Raw genomic sequence first — 16,535 nt, forward strand, 5'->3', positions numbered from 1 at the left:
TATATATATGTTTATGCTTCAAGAGATCGGGCAAAGTGGTTCATACCTGTAATCCTAGCACTTTGGGAGGCCAAAGCAGGCAGATCGCTTGAGCCCAAAAGTTCAACCAGCCTGGGCAACATGGCGAAACCTGTCTCTACAAAAACATACAAAAATTAACCGGGCATGATGGTGTGCACTGTGGTCTCAGCTACTTGGGAGGCTAAGGTGGGAGGATCACTTGAGCCCGAAAAGTTGAGGCTGCAGTGAACCATGATCACACCACTGCACTCCAGCCTGGGCAACAGAGAATCTGTCTTTAAAAAAAAAAAAATGCTCCAAGAGAACAGTTACATCTGGTGAATCAAGAGAGAGAGGATCAAACAACTCATTTTTTATTTACTCCTTTTTTTCTCTTCAAGAGTGCTTCATTTTTAAAATGAAAAATTTTCTGAAAGCTAAACAAGTTGAAGAATTATGTTATTAGTCGTTAACTTTTTATTTTAGTGCTAAGCTCACAGTGCAAATTTTTATAAATATGCCAATACACACTACAACTGTTTAGAGAGCAACTTAAGCTAATATGCATGTAAAAATCTCTTCACTGTTTAGTTTGCCATAAGGCTGCTTTATCAAAACTGATTACTTCAGTAAAAAAGACAGACAGTAATAAGTATTGATGAAGATGTGGAAACATCAAAACACTCATACATTGCATATAGGATTGTAAAATGGGCCGAATTCAGTAGCTCATGACTGTAATCCCAGCACTTTGGGAGGCAGAGGCGGGAGGATCATTTGAGGTTAGGGGTCAGAGGTCAGCCTGGCAACATGGCAAAACCCTGTTTCTACTAAAAAATACAAAAATTAGCTGGGTGGCTTGGGAGGCTGAGGCAGGAGAATGGCGTGAACTCGGGAGACGGAGCTTTGCAGTGAGCCGAGATCACGCCACTGCATTCCACCCTGGGCGATGGAACAAGACTCCGTCTCAAAAAAAAAAAAAAAAAAAAAAAAAATTAGCTGGGTGTGGTGGCACATGCCTGTAATCCTAACTATTCAGGAGGCTGAGGCAGGAGAATTGCTTGAACTCAGGAGGCAGAGGTTGCAATGAGCCAAAATCGTGCCACTATGCTCCAGCCCGGGTAACAGAGTGAGATGCTGTCTCAAAAAAAACAAAAAAGAAAGTAAAATGGGATAGCCACTGTGGAACAGTTTGGCAGGTCCTCAAAATGCTAAATATAGTGTTATCACATGACCCAGCAATTTCATTCCTATGTATATACCCGAGAGAAATGAAGAAATATGTCCCAACAAAAACCTGCACACAAATGTTCATAGCATTATTCGTAATAGTCAAAAGTAGTAACAACCCAATTGTTTATCAACTGAGAAATGAATAAACAAATGTAGCACAGACATACAACGGATTATTTATTCAACTATAAAAAGGAACTAGGTTCTGATAAATGCTACAATATGGATGAACCTTAAAAACACTGTGCTAAGTGAAAGAAGCCAGACAAGGAGACTCCTATTATATGAGTCTACTGATATGAAATGTCTAGAATAGGTAATCTACACAAATAAAAAAGTAGATCTGGCTGGGTGCGGTGGCTCACGCCTGTAATCCCAACACTTTGGGAGGCCAAGGGGGCAGATCACTTGAGGCCAGGAGTTCAAGACCAGACTGGCCAACATGGTAAAAACCCCGTCTCTACTAAAAATACAAAAAAAATTAGCCAGGTATGGAGGCACATGCCTATAATCCCAGCTATTCAGGAGGCTGAGGCAGAAGAATCACTTGAACCTGGAGGTGGAGGGTGCAGTGAGCCAAGATGGTGCCACTGTACTCCAGCCTGGGCAAGACAGTGACACTCCATCTCAAAAAAAAAAAAAAAAAAAAGATTTATGGAATGAGGAGTCCTTGCTAATGTGTACAGCTTTTCTGGGGGGTGATGAAAATGTTCTGAAGTTAAATAGTGGTTGCTATGGCTTGAAATGTCATCCAAAGTTCTTGTATTGGAAACTTAATCCCCAGTGCAATAGTGTATAGAGGTGAGACCTGTAAGAGATGATTAGGTCATGAAGGCTCTTATCCTCCTGAACAGATCAATGGCATTATCACAGGAGTGGTTTAGTTTATTGTGAGAGTGAATCTGTTACAGAAGTTCAACCATCTCTTGCTCTCTTGAGCTCTCCTGTCCTTCCACCTTTCGCCTTGGGGTGATGCACCAAGAAGGCCCTCACCAGATGCCAGTGCCATGACCTTGGACTTCCCAGAACCATGAGCCAAATAAACTAATTATGTGAATTATATCTCAATAAAACTAATTTTTAAAAAAGTATTACTTCATCTTTGTCACTTTCTTCACATAACTAACTTCTCATTTAATAGCAAAACCTAACAATAATAAAGTTTTCCAGGGACGGCTTTAATGCCAGATTTAGTCTCCTTTTTGTACATCAATCAGAAAAGTGTACACATGGTTCCTGACTTACATGGCTTGACTTACAGTTTTGCTACTTTACAATGGTAAAAAAGCAATATGCGGCTGGGCACAGTGGCTCACGCCTGCGATCCCAGCACTTTGGGAGGCCGAGGTGGGTAGATCACCTGAGGTCAGGAGTTTGAGACCAGCCTGGCCAACATGGTGAAACCTCGTCTCTACTAAAAAATACAAAACTTAGTCTGGCATTGTGGCAGGCACCTGTAATCCCAGCTACCTGGGAGACTGAGGCAGGATAATCGCTTGAACCTGGGAGGCGGAGGTTGCAGTGAGCCAAGGTCACGCCACTACACTCCAGCCTGAGTGACAGAGTGAGACTGTCTCCAAAAAAAAAAAAAAAAAAAAGGAATATGCTTTCAGTAGAAACTATACTTCAAATTTTGAGTTTTGATCCAAATTTCTTTATAACTTTATCACAAAATAGACTTTGTAGCTGGGCATGGTGGCTTACAACGGTAATCTCAACACTTTGGGAGGCCAAGCTGGAAAGATCATTTGAGGCCAGGAGTTCAAGACCAGCCCGGGCAACACAGAAAGACCCCATCTCTACAAAAAAAATTTTTCAAATTAGCCAGGTGTGGTGTGCACCTATAGTCCCAGCTATTCCAGGGGCTGAGGTGGAGGATCACTTGAACCCAAGAGTTTGAGGTTACAGTGATCTGTAATTGTGCCCTTGTACTCCAGCCTGGGTAACACGGTAAAACCCTGCCTCTAAGACAGAGAGAAAAAAAAAAAAAGGCTTTGTGGTAGATGATTTTGCCAAACTGTAGGCTAAAGTGAAGTGCTCTTAGCACATTTAAGGTAGGCAAGGCTAAGCTATGATGTTTGGTACATTAGGAATATTAAATGCATTTTCTTCTCTTCTTCTTTTTGAGACAGGGTCTGGCTCTGTCACCCAGGCTGGAGTGCAGTGGTGCGATCTTGGTTCACTGCAAGCTCCACCTCCTGGGCTCAAGCCATCCTCCCACCTCAGCCTCCTGAGTAGCTGGGGCTACAGGCACACAGCACCACGCCCAGCTAATTTTTGTATTTTTTATAGAGCTGGGTTTCACCATGTTCCCAGGCTGGTCTTGAGCTCCTGAGCTCAAGCGATCCTCCTGCCTCAGCCTCCCAAAGCGCTGGAATTACAGGCATCAGCCACTGCTCCCGGTCCTTACATTTTCAACTTAGGATATTTTCAACTTATGAGAGGTTTATCAGGACATAACTCCCATCATAAGTCAAGGAACATCTGCATTTGAGTGCTGCCATCCAGAATCTGTGAATATAAGTGCCAAAAAGGCCCTTCATGATCATCTAATTTAAACCCTTCAATTTATATATTGAAAAGGGGATTCAGGACATTAAAGGTCTTGCACTAGACCACACGTAGTCTCAGAATTAAACTCAGGTATCTTGACTCTCAGAACTTCAAACTGGCAGACAGATCGAGCTATGCTGCAGTTAACAAATCCTGAAATAAATGGCTTAACCTAATACAGATTTACTTTTTTTTTTTTTTTTTTTTTTGAGACAGAGTCTAGCTCTGTCACCAGGCTGGAGTGCAGTGGCATGATCTCGGCTCACTGCAACCTCTGTCTCCTGGGTTCAAGCGATTCTCCTGCCTCAGCCTCCCGAGTAGCTGGGATAACAGGCACGCGCCACCATGCCCAGCTAATTTTTGTATATTTAGTGGAGACGGGATTTCACAATGTTGGCCAGATGGTCTTGATCTTCTGACCTTGTGATCCGCCCACCTCGGCCTCCCAGTGCTGGGATTACAGGCATGAGCCACCACGCCTGGCCTTGGAGATGGAATCTTGCTCTGTCACTCAGGCTGGAGTGCAGAGGTGAGATCCTGGCTCACTGCAACCTGGCTGCTCTTGAGCTCCTGAGTTCAAGTGATTCTCTTGCCTCAGCCTCCACAGTAGCTGGAACTACAGGCATGCATCACCAAGCCCAGCTAATTTTTATTTTTGGTAGAGATGGGGTTTCACCATGTTGCACAGGCTGGTCTCAAACTCCTGACCTCAACTGATTCCTGCCTCAGCCTCCCGAAGTGCTGGGATTACAGGCGTGAGCCACCATGCCCAATCAGATTTACTTTTTGTTTTTGAGACGGAGTCTTGCTCTGTTGCCCAGGCTGGAGTGCAGTGGTGCAATCTTGGTTCACTGCAACCTTCACCTCCTGGGTTCAAGCAATTCTCCTACCTCAGCCTCCTGAGTAGCTGGGAGATCACAGGCACACACCACCATGCCCAGCTAATTTTTGTGTTTTTGGTAGAAACAGGGTTTCACCATGTTGGCTAGGCTGGTCTCGAACTCCTGGCCTCAACTGATCCGACTGCCTTGGCCTCCCAAAGTGCTGGGATTACAGGCATGAGCCAAGGCGCCCGGGCCCAGATTACTTCTTGTTCACAAAAATTCATTGTGGGTCTAGCAGCCCTTCTTCAGCTTACAGGGACACTACTGGAACTTATGTCTCCCATGGTTGCCCTAGCACAGAAAAAGAAAGTCAAAACTCATACCCGCTCTTTAATACTTCCCACTGAAAGTGACACACATCACCTCCCTTCAAAGCCCTTTGGCTTTGAGGTGGTTGCATGTCAAAGGCCACCACCAAAGGCCAGAGGTGGTTGCGTGGTACCAATTCCACTATAAGAGGTAGAGAAATGTAGGGGAAAATACAGAATAGTGGGCAAGCCCTACAGTCGGCCACAGCTGTCCACACAGCCCAGCTGTGTGTTGTATGGTTCTGCCCAGACGAAAGCAAATCTGATTCCACACAGGGGAGGCTGTTTTGTAATGGGGAGGCCCCACAGTTGTTCTCCAGAGGTTGCTCCAGGACATCATTCTTTCTTGTATGTATGGAAAGTGAAGGGGTGGAAGATGGTGGGGGAAGAGTCATGGTTTCCTTTGAGAAACTGACGAAAGGAAACTTTAGTCAAACACATATCCCAAACACCAAAGTTTCCATTCAGTTTTGGAACTGGAGCCTCAGGTGAAGAACTAACTGCTTTCTACACTCCCCACGCTTCCTTTTCTTTCAGAGGAAGCTACATAGAGCTGGAAGCACCAGATGACTTTTTGTAAACTGAGCTTCCTGCACTTCCTGCACCTAGTGTTGGTCCAACAGGTGACCAAGCAGGGGAGGCCTAAAGCTTGGACTAAAGAATTTAGTGGAACCACAGAGAAATACACGAGATCCTTTGCAACCATACTACCCACTATGCACCTATGTTGTCAGGGTGTGGTCATCAGACCACAGCATCAGAACTGAATTGCCCACGACTAAGGGTGCACCTATGTTACGGTCTGAATGTTTCCCCAAAAATGCATATGTTGAAATCTAATTCCCATTGTGATGGTATCTGGAGGTAGGAACTTTGGGAGGTATTTAGGTCATGAGGGTGCAGCCATCATAAATGAGATTAGTGCCCTTATAAAAAGAGGCCAGCTCACCCTCTTTCTGCCGTATGAGAATATGGTAAGTCAGCAGTCTGCATCCTGAAAGAGGGTTCTCAAGAGAACCTGACAGTGCTGGCACCCTGATCTTAAACCTCCAGACTTTGGAACTGTGAGAAATAAGCTTCTGTTGTTTATAATATACCCAGTCTATAGTACTTTGTTAAAGCAGCCTGAACTAAGACAACCTCTGTGACAGTAAATCTGTAGGCAGTAAAAGTCTACGTGGGGTTGTCATAACACTCACTGAGCATGTTAAAGGATGAAAACATTTTTAGCAATTTTTTTCACCACCTACCAACCTTAGTAAAATTAGGATGAGGGCTGGACACAGTGGTGCCCATCTGCAGTCCCAGCACTTTGGGAGGCCAAAGCAGGAGGGTCACTTGAGCCCAGGACTTCGAGTCCAGTCTGGGCAAAATAGTGAGATCTCGTCTCTAAACAAACAACAAAAAAAAAAACCTAGTAGCAGTCAGTGAAAACCAACAATGGCTTTTAAGGACTTCCTTCCCTGATATTAGAATCAGGATACCACCCTTCCTGGAATGACTATTTAAATACAGATTACTGGGATACAATCCAAATTTTAATGAAGCAATCTTTGGCAGAGAAGCAGAGAATACACTTTGTTTTTTGTTTTTTTTTTTTTTGAGACAGTCTTGCTCTGTCTCCCAGGCTGGAGTGCAGTGGCGCAATCTCGGCTCACTGCAAGCTCCTCCCCCTGGGTTCACGCCATTCTCCTGCCTCAGCCTCCCGAGTAGCTGGGACTACAGGCGCCCACCACCATGCCTGGCTAATTTTTTGGACAATACACTTTTTTAACAAGTTCCCCAGATGATTCTGATGTATGCTATAATTTGAGAGCCAAACTGGGGGTCCACTGAAAATCTGCTGAGAGCCACAAGAATGAGGACACCTGATGATGCCGACTGCAGTGCAACTCAGGGATTCTCACCAATATTCCTGTGTATTCAAGAATACAGAAAGGCCAGGCATGGTGGCTCACGCCTGTAATCCCAGCACTTTGGGAGGCCGAGGCAGGCGGATCAAGTCAGGAGATCGAGACCATCCTGGCTAACACGATGAAACCCCGTCCCTACTAAAAATACAAAACATTAGCCAGGTGTGGTAGTGTGCGCCTGTAGTCCCAGCTACTGGGAAGGCTGAGGCAGGAGAATGGCGTGATCCCAGGAGGCGGAGCTTGCAGTGAGCCGAGATCGCACCATTGCACTCCAGCCTGGGCGACAGAGCCAGACTCCATCTCAAAAAAAAAAAAACAACACAGAAAGGTTGGCTGGGCGTGGTGGCTCACACCTGTAATCCTAGCACTTTGGGAGGCCAAGGTGGACAGAGCACGAGGTCAGGAGATCGAGACCATCCTGGCTAACACGGTGAAACTCTGTCTCTACTAAAAATACAAAAAATTAGCCAGGTGTGGTGGGATGCACCTGTAGTCCCAGCTACTCGGGAGACTGAGGCAGGAGAATGGCATGAACCCGGGAGGCAGAGCTTGCAGTGAGCCGAGATCATGCCACTGTACTCCAGCCTGGGCAACAGAGAGGGACTCCGTCTCAAAAAATAATAATAATACAGAAAGGCACCTCCCCTCCAAAGTGACAAATAAGTTTTTGTTTTGTTTTGTTTGTTTGTTTTGAAACAGGGTTTCACCAGTCTCGGGCTCTTAAGCTCAAGCAATCTACCTGCCTCGGCTTTCCAGGGTACTGGGATTAGAGGCGTGTGCCACTGTGCCTGGCCACAGCTCTTTTTCTGAGAACCAAGGGGCTGGTTAGACAGTTCAATGAAAAGTTCTGTTTGTAACATAATTGCTTCTAACAAGACTGCTCAAGTATCACAGTCATGCCTGGGGTTCCTACCCAAGAAGAGAGAAAAAACATTCAAAACATGAAAACTGGTTTTGGCTAATTCTTAACAGATCTGGTGTGTTCCTGTGCAGATCTTTGTTGTAATCAAAACTAGAGTGTTGAATTTTTTTAAAATGTCATGGAACTGGCTGGGCACAGTGGCTCACGCCTGTAATCTCAGCACTTTGGGAGGCCGAGGCGGCCGGATCACAAGGTCAGGAGATTGAGACCATCCTGGCTAACACGATGAAACAAACAAAAAAAAAAGGTCATGGAACTGAAATACATTCAAGATCCATCATCTTATTTTTTCTTTTTTTGAGATGAAGTCTCACTCTGTTGCCTAGGCTAGAGTGCAGTGGTGCCATCTCGGCTCACCACAACCTCCGCCTCCTGGGTTCAGGCAATTCTCATGCCTCAGCCTCCTGAGTAGCTGGCATTACAGGTGCCCAATACCACGCCTGGCTAATTTTTGTATTCTTAGTAGAGACAGGGTGTCACCACGTTGGCCAGGCTGGTCTCAAACTCCTGACCTCAAAGTGATCTGCCCGCCTCGGCCTCCCAAAGTGTTAGTATTACAGCAATGAGCCATCATGCCTGCCCAAGTTCTATCATTTTCAAATGACATTTTGCCAAGAAACAATGTACAGAGAAGGTGGTAATATCTACCTAAGCATTTGTCTTCATGGCAGTGATCATAATATCCCCTGACAAAATACTGTTGGAAGTTAGGTGATGGGTACATGAGGTGCATCACATCACTTGCTCCAATGTTGTATATGATTGAACATTTCTGAAACAAAATGTTGAAAATGCACACAGACACACACACACACACACGAACACCTGGATTTTATTATTTTATTTCTGTTTTTATTTATTTATTGAGACTGGGTCTGGCTCTATCACCCAAGCTGGAGTGCAGTGGCGTGATCTCGGCTCACTGTAACCTCTGCCTCCTGGGCTCAGGTGATCCTCCTACTGCAGCCTCCCCAGTAGCTGGGACTACAGACATATGCCACCGTGCCCAGCTAATTATTATTATTATCATTATTTTAATAAAATTCTTCTTAATGCTGTCTAATAGTTTTTCACATGCTTCTCCACCCTCATATTTATCTGCCTGACAGGCTAAAATATGTTCAAACCATTTAAGGACATTTCTTTTCCATATTTTCTTAAAAAGAATTTCCACTGGGAAAACATTCACCATTTATGAATCCACTATTCATGCTGCATGGAAATAAATACGCATTGTGAAAGACCTCAGAAGTTAGTGTAGCCAAGACTTGTGAGATCTGTCATGTACTCTTAAGTTTTAATGCTACTTAAAAATATCAAATACACAGCAGAAAAGAACATTTTAAGTAACATCTTTTCAACATAATAATTTACAAAGGTTCTCCACAGATTAAAACTGAATTCAGCCATAATTATATCATTTAAAATATTCATTTCTGCAATTAGAGTCATCAGCAATTTCTATTTCAGGCAATAAAGAACATGCTTGAAACTAGACGAAGGCCAGACATGGTGGCTCATGCCTGTAATCCCAGTACTTTGGGAGGCTGAGACGGGCAGATCACTTGAGGCCAGGAGTTCAAGACCAGCCTGGCCAACACGGTGAAACCCTGTCTCTACTAAAAATACAAAAATTAGCCGAGCGTGGTAGCACACGCCGGTAATTTCAGCTACTTGGGAGGCTGAGGCAGGAGAATAGCTTGGGAGGTGGAGGTTGCAGTAAGCCGAGATTGCATCACTGCACTCTAGCCTGGGTGACTGAGACTGTCTCAAAAAAAAAAAAAAAAAAAAAAGGCCAGGCCTGTAATCCCAGCACTTTGGGAGGCCAAGACGGGTGGATCACGAGGTCAGGAGATAGAGACCATCCTGGCTAACACGGTGAAACCCCATCTCTACTAAAAATACAAAAAATTAGCCAGGCATGGTAGCGGGCACCTGTAGTCCCAGCTACTCGGGAGGCTGAGGCAGGAGAATGGCATGAACCTGGGAGGCGGAGCTTGCAGTGAGCCGAGATCGCGCCACTGCACTCCAGCCTGGGCGACAGAGTGAGACTCCGTCTCAAACAACAACAAAAAAAAAAACAAAGAAACTAGATGAAGACTCAGTATTAGAGGATTTTCTTGTACCTATGGTTGACAAGACATGAAAAGTGGTCAGCCATCCTGAGAAAATCTCTCGAAGCACTTCCCTTTAGAAAGATAAGACTATTGAAGTGAAGAAGAGAATGGCCCTGGGCGCCTGACTAATAGGGTGAGATCTTGGCTGTCAGGATCAGCTTGACCTTGAGAAAGCTCCTTAACCTCTCTCTGCCTGTCTCATCGTCTGTAAAATAAGGATAATAGTAACCACTGTTATTGACTTAAATGGGTTTATACATCTAAAGCACTTAGAATGATGTCTGGCACATATTAAGCACTAAATGTTTGATGATGATATTATCATTCCCACAAAGCAAGCAAAGGAAGCAGGCCTTGTTATTTCTGCTTCTCTGGAAAAAAGTCACTGACAAACAGGAAAGGTCTTGAAAAGTTACCCAATCCTTGAAGCAAATAGAAATCTACCAATCGCAGTGCAGGAAGCATCATACACTTCAGTGATAACTAACTTCTACTTACAATGGACTATGCAGCTATAAAGAGAAATTTAATCCCTGAATTAATTAAGTTTTCCCATCTGACTAAAGATTGACAGCTATGATTTGTGAATATAGAGAATAATTTTAGATCCACTTCAGTCCTTAAGCCAATAAAGAAAAGAGAGTGGCAAGCAGTCCTGCTGTCAGAAATGGGATGACATAAAGGAGCTTCATTTCAAAACGACAGGCTAAACAGGCAAGCGCACTTACCTCTCCATCCTCCCCAAATCCCAGTGACATAACAATAAAGACATTCACAAGGGAATCTCAGCAAAACAGTAATGAGAAGGTCTGAGGGCCAGTCTATTTAACTGCAGGCCATTTTCTAGAGGATGGAGAGAAAGCAGAGGAAACTCTATTACAAGACAGACCAGAGCAAAGCTGGCCACTTTTTGCAACATGCAGGGCCAAAAGAGGACAGAGAGGCAGAGCCCTTTTTCCTGGAGGAGCTGGATAAATGCCCAGCTTTGAGTCAGCAGGTAGAGAAATCAGGAGTGGGAAACCGGCTAATCAACCTGTTTTCATCTGTACTTCCCATTCCTGATCACTCAATCAGCCAACTCTCACTAAGGCAAGAGGACTATTGAAAAACAGAGGGAACTTCTGCAAATTACCTATATGAGCAACCCAGTTCTTCATTGATAAGGATCACCAGACAGTGAAGGAAAACCAAAAGGACAAAAAAGGACAACTAATATGAAAAGGTGATCAGACCTCAGAAGAAATATATATTTTAGGTCCCAGAAAAACACCTGAAAGGCCAGGCGCGGTGGCTCACGCTTGTAATCCCAGCACTTTGGGAGGCCGAGGCGGGCGGATCACGAGGTCAGGAGATCGAGACCACAATGAAACCCCGTCTCTACTAAAAATACAAAAAATTAGCCAGGCGTGGTGGCGGGCGCCTGTAGTCCCAGCTACTCGGAGAGGCTGAGGCAGGAGAATGGCGTGAACCCGGGAGGCGGAGCTTGCAATGAGCCGAGATTGCGCCACTGCACTCCAGCCTGGGCGACAGAGCGAGACTCCGTCTCAAAAAAAAAAAAAAAAAAAAAAAAAAACACCTGAAAAGAAATTCTGACTGGTATTCCTCAGACAGAGTTGGAAAGATAGTGCATCCTTAAAAGCAGGGCTGGGCATGGTGGCTCACGCCTGTAATCCCAGCACTTTGGGAGGCCAAGGTAGGCAGATCACAAGGTCAGGAGTTCAAGACCAGCCTGGCCAACATGGTGAAACCCCGTCTCTACTAAAAATACAAAAATTAGCCAGGTGTGGTGGCATGTGCCTGTAATCCCAGCTACTCAGGAGGCCGAGGCAGGAGAATTGCTTGAACCCAGGAGGCGAAGGTTGCAGTGAGCCGAGATCGCACTATTGCACTCCAGCTCTAGGCGACAGAGCAAGACTCCGTCTCGTGGGGAGAAAAAAAAACCAAAAGCAAACAAATCATAAAGGAAGTAGAAATCAACAACGAATTATTGGAAATAAGAAATATGATTGCCAAGATAAAAACAAGGGAAGAAATAAAATGGGAATGAAGTAAGGTACACGGAATACAAAAACACACAGACACACATGCCTGTAGCTTTTAAAATAAGCCATGGGAGAATAAACCAAAAACCAACAAAAATGTTTACCTACAACGTATGGAGAAGAACAAAGACAAGGAGGAAAGCCAGACTTCTTTCAATCTATCTTACTTATGGTTTTATCTTTAGAACTATGTAAATATATAAGCAAAAAGCAAATATAAAAAAGAAAAATATCCCTAAAAATTAAAAAGACAAATGAATCGATATTATTTACCAAATTAGTGGCATAGCCACACAGAGAAGAATTATTTCAAGTTTAAAACTGTGTTTTGGCCAGGTATAGTGCTTCACATCTGTAATCCCATCACTTTGGGAGGCCAAAGCAGGAGGAATGCTTTAGAGTTCAAGACCAGCCTGGGCAACACAGTGAGACCCCATCTCTATAAAACACAAACAAAACTGGCCCGGCGCAGTGGCTCATGACTGTAATCCCAGCGCTTTGGGAGGCAGAGGCAGGCGGATCACAAAGTCAGGGGTTTGAGACCAGCCTGGCCAATATGGTGAAACCACATCTCTACTAAAAATACAAAAATTAGCCGGGCATAGTGGCGGGCGTCTGTAGTCCCAGCTACCAGGGAGGCTGAAGCAGGAAAATCACTTGAACCCGGGAGGCAGAGGTTGCAGTGAGCTGAAATCACACCACTGCACTCCAGCCTGGGTGACAGAGTGAGACTCCATCTCAAAACAAACAAACAAAATTATCCAGATATGGTAGTGCATCCCTGTAGTCCCAGCTACTGATGAGGCTGAGGTGGAAGGATCCCTTGAGCCCAGGTGGTGGAGGCTGCAGTGAGCCAACATGGCACCACTATACTCCAGCCTGGGCGACAGAGTGAGGTGGTCTCCATCAATCGGTCAATCAATAAAATCGTGTTTTGACTGGACCTCTCTGGTGTTACTGTCAACAAATGAGAAAAGACAAATATAAAATCAAAGATATAAAAATCCTTTAATCCTTCATTTGAATTGGAAGTAAATCAGTCTGAAATCATGGTGTATCTTTTTCTTTCCAAAAAGTATGTATTTCCTAGTTCCACTTAAAAAAAAAAAAAAACCTACTGGAATTTACATCTTAATTGTAATGAATGCCCTTAATACCATTTCCCACCAAAAAGAATCAGAACTACTTAAAGAAATGGCTGATTCTGGATCTGGGATCAGAAATTTTTCTGATAAGCCCCGGACTTCTTGTAAAGCCAGAAAGCAAGGTACTCATATAAGACTACTAGGCTCATGTCAAAAGCACCTAGAAAACCCGAAAAATAAGTTCCACTAACGATCAATAATGGGACAACTTAAGCATCAAAAAGAATAACCATTTAGGGGTGAAAATCATTAAATATATAAAAATTACTGAGTTCAGACTTAGCAATAATTTCTTGGATATGACACCAAAAGCACAGGCAACAAAAAACAGGTAAACTGGACTTCAAAATTAAAACTGTTAGGCATCAAAGGACATTACAAGCAAAAAGCAATCCATAGATGAAAATATTTATAAATCACATATGGGAAAAGGAATTAATATCCAGAATATATAAAGAACTCGTACAACTCGAACACAAAAATCCAATTTTTAAATGGGCAAAGGACTTGAATAGACTTTTGTCCCAAGAAATATACAAACAGCCAATAAGCACATGAAAAGATGCTCAACGTCACTAATCACTAGTGATATAGTTTAAATCTGTGTCCCCACCCAAATCTCATGGCGAATAGTAATTCCCAATGTTGGAGGTAGAGCCTGGGAGGAGGTGACTGGATCGTGTGGTGGATTTTCCCCTTTGTACTCAATAGTGAGTGGGTTCTCATGAGACCTGGTTGTTTAAAAGTGGGTAGCACCTCCCTCCTCTCTCTCGGTCCTGGCTCCTGCCATTTAAGATGCCTGCTCCGCTTTGCCCTCTGCCATGAATAAAAGCTCCCTAAGGCTTCCCCAGGAGCAGATGCTGCCATACTTCCTGTACAGCCAATTAAACCACTTTTGTTTATAAATTACCCAGTCTCAAGTATTTCTTTACAGTAAGGCAAGAACGGACAGTACAACTAGGGAATAATATAACTTGGAAAATGCAAATCAAAACCACGGTGAGATACCACTTCATACCCTATTAGGATGGCTAATGTTAAAATAAACAAAACACAGAAAATAAGTGCTGGCCATTGCCAGCCTGGACAACATGGAGAAACCTCATCTCTACTAAAAATAAAAAAAAAAATAGCCAGGCATGGTCCCAGCTACTTGGGAAGCTGAGGTGGGAGGATCACCTGAGCCCAGGAAGCAGAGGTTGCAGTGAGCCGAGATCGCAATGGGTCACTGAACTCCAGACTGGGACACACAGCGAGACACCGTCTCAAAAACAAAATAAAACAAAAAGTGCTGGCAAGGACATGGAGAAACTGGAAGCCTTGCGTATTGCTAGTGGGAATATAAAATAGTGCAGCCACTGTGTAAAACAGTATGGTGCTTCCTTAAAAAATTAAACATAGAATTACCATGTGATTCAGCAATTCCACTTCTGTGCATATACCCAAAAGAATTGAAAGCAAGGACGTGAACAGGTATTTCTTCACCCATGTTCACAGAAGCATTATTCATAATAGTCAAAAGGTGGAAACAATCCAAATGTCCACGGAAGATGAACAGATAAACAAATGTGGTATATCCATACAATGGACTATTATTTAGTATTAAAAAGGAAGAAAGGCTGGAAGCAGTGGCTCATGCCTGTAATCCTAGCACTTTGGGAGGTTTAGGTAGGAAGATCGCTTGAGGCCAGTTTGAGACTAGTCTGGGCAACATAGCGAGACCCTGTCTCTACAAAAAATTTAAAAATTAGCTCGGCATTATGGTGCACACTTGTAGTTCCAGCTACTTGGGAGGCTGAGGCATGAGGATCACTTGAACCCAGGCATTTGAGGCTGCAGTGAGCTTGACCACACCACTGCACTCCAGCCTGGGTGACAGAGACCCTGTCAATAAAAAAATAATAATAATAAGGAAATTCTAGTAACATGCTCCAACATGGATGAACCTTGGAGACACTCTGCTAAGATGCCAGACACTAAAGGACAAATACTGTGTGATTCCATATATATGAGGTGCCTAAAATAGTCAAATTTTTAGGGACAAAAAGTAGAAGAGAGGTTGTTCCCAGGAGCTGAGAGAAGAGGAAAATGGGGAGTTACTGTTTAATAGGCAAGACTTTTTTTTTTTTTTTTTTTGAGATGGAGTCTTGCTCTGTCACCCAGGCTGGAGTACTAGTGGCACAATTTCGGTCCACTGTAACCTCTGCCTCCTGGGTTCAAGCAATTCTCATGCCTCAGCCTCCCAAGTAGCTGGGACTACAGGCTTATGCCACCACATCTGGCTAATTTTTGTATTTTTAGCAGAGACAGGGTTTCACCATGTTGGCCAGGCTGGTCTCAAACTTCTGACCTCAGGTGATCCACCCGCTTCAGCCTCCCAAAGTGCTGGGATTACAGGCGTGAGCCACCACGCCTGGCCAAGACTTTCAGTTTGGGATGTTGAAAAAGTTCTGGAGATGGATGGATGGTGGTGATGGTTGCACAACATTGTTGATGTACTTATTGCCACTAAAATGTATATATAAAAACGGTTAAAACTGTAAATTTTGTGTTATGCATATTCTACCACAATAAAAAAAATGAGTCAATAATGATACTAAGAAAAATTCCATTGGTCATCTATCTGTGGAGGTATTAAGGCACCAAGCTATCGTTCTAAAAACTGTTGGGGGTCGGGGGGTGAAATCAAGCATTTATCCTGCTTTTCCTGTTTATACAGTTTTTTTGGAATACTCCATTTAGGAAAGTGCTTAATCAAAGAAAATTAGCCAATAAATACAGAAGAAATGGTAGGAAAACTATTATTTTGCAACTCTAATGAAATACTGTATCTAGCCAATGATTATTAATCACTGTTAAAATGATTTGGTGAAACTTGATGGAGAAGTTTATGATGAAGGAATCAGGTATAACACCTGAGCCCACTAATTAATTTTAGCATCATTAAAGTGGGGAACTAAACATATAATTATATGCCTATTATTGTGACAAAATAGGAAGTACACAGTACCACCCAAAAAATATTTTTGCCTAAAATACTGAATCAAAATCTAATCGAGTCTCTATATCTAGCAAATTACTTACAGGAAACATGAGAGACAGGGAAACTCCAAATTTCACGTGTTTTTCCGTAGGTCTTTTCAATCGTATTGTTCATAAGTAACCACTGATCTTATTAGCCTAAGTGAGTTAGGATTCTGATAGACCCTTGGGGGCAACTTTTACCAGCTTGGTCCTCCAGTTTCATTTTTATTCCTTTCTGCCAACCTTTTAATCTCTCTTCCGCATGCAGTTTACGAAGAATTTATACCCAATGGTCCCTGGCACTTTGAATAAAATCAAACTCCTTACTGAGACCTGCACAGCCCTGCCCACCTCTCCAGCCTCATGTTGTGCCTCCTGACTCTCGCTCATCATT

General features: G+C 43.5%; 1 protein-coding gene across 2 annotated transcripts in view; it reads right to left on the reverse strand.

The window, feature by feature from the left end:
- KIAA0355 (KIAA0355 ortholog) overlaps positions 1–16,535 on the reverse strand; it is a 99,146-nt gene that overhangs the window by 60,650 nt on the left and 21,961 nt on the right. Inside the window, exons 2-3 of one of the 2 annotated variants that reach the window (XM_030820215.1) lie at positions 10,659–10,773; positions 8,462–8,585 (exon numbers count right to left, since the gene is read on the reverse strand). The exons of the other annotated variant lie outside the window; for it this stretch is intronic. The gene's annotated coding sequence lies outside the window, so the exon portion shown is untranslated. The remainder of the gene's footprint in view (positions 1–8,461; positions 8,586–10,658; positions 10,774–16,535) is intronic. 2 annotated transcript variants of the gene reach the window in all.

Source organism: Nomascus leucogenys, chromosome 10 (assembly GCF_006542625.1).
Source record: "Nomascus leucogenys isolate Asia chromosome 10, Asia_NLE_v1, whole genome shotgun sequence".
In the NCBI taxonomy this organism is placed as follows: Eukaryota; Metazoa; Chordata; class Mammalia; order Primates; family Hylobatidae; genus Nomascus; species Nomascus leucogenys.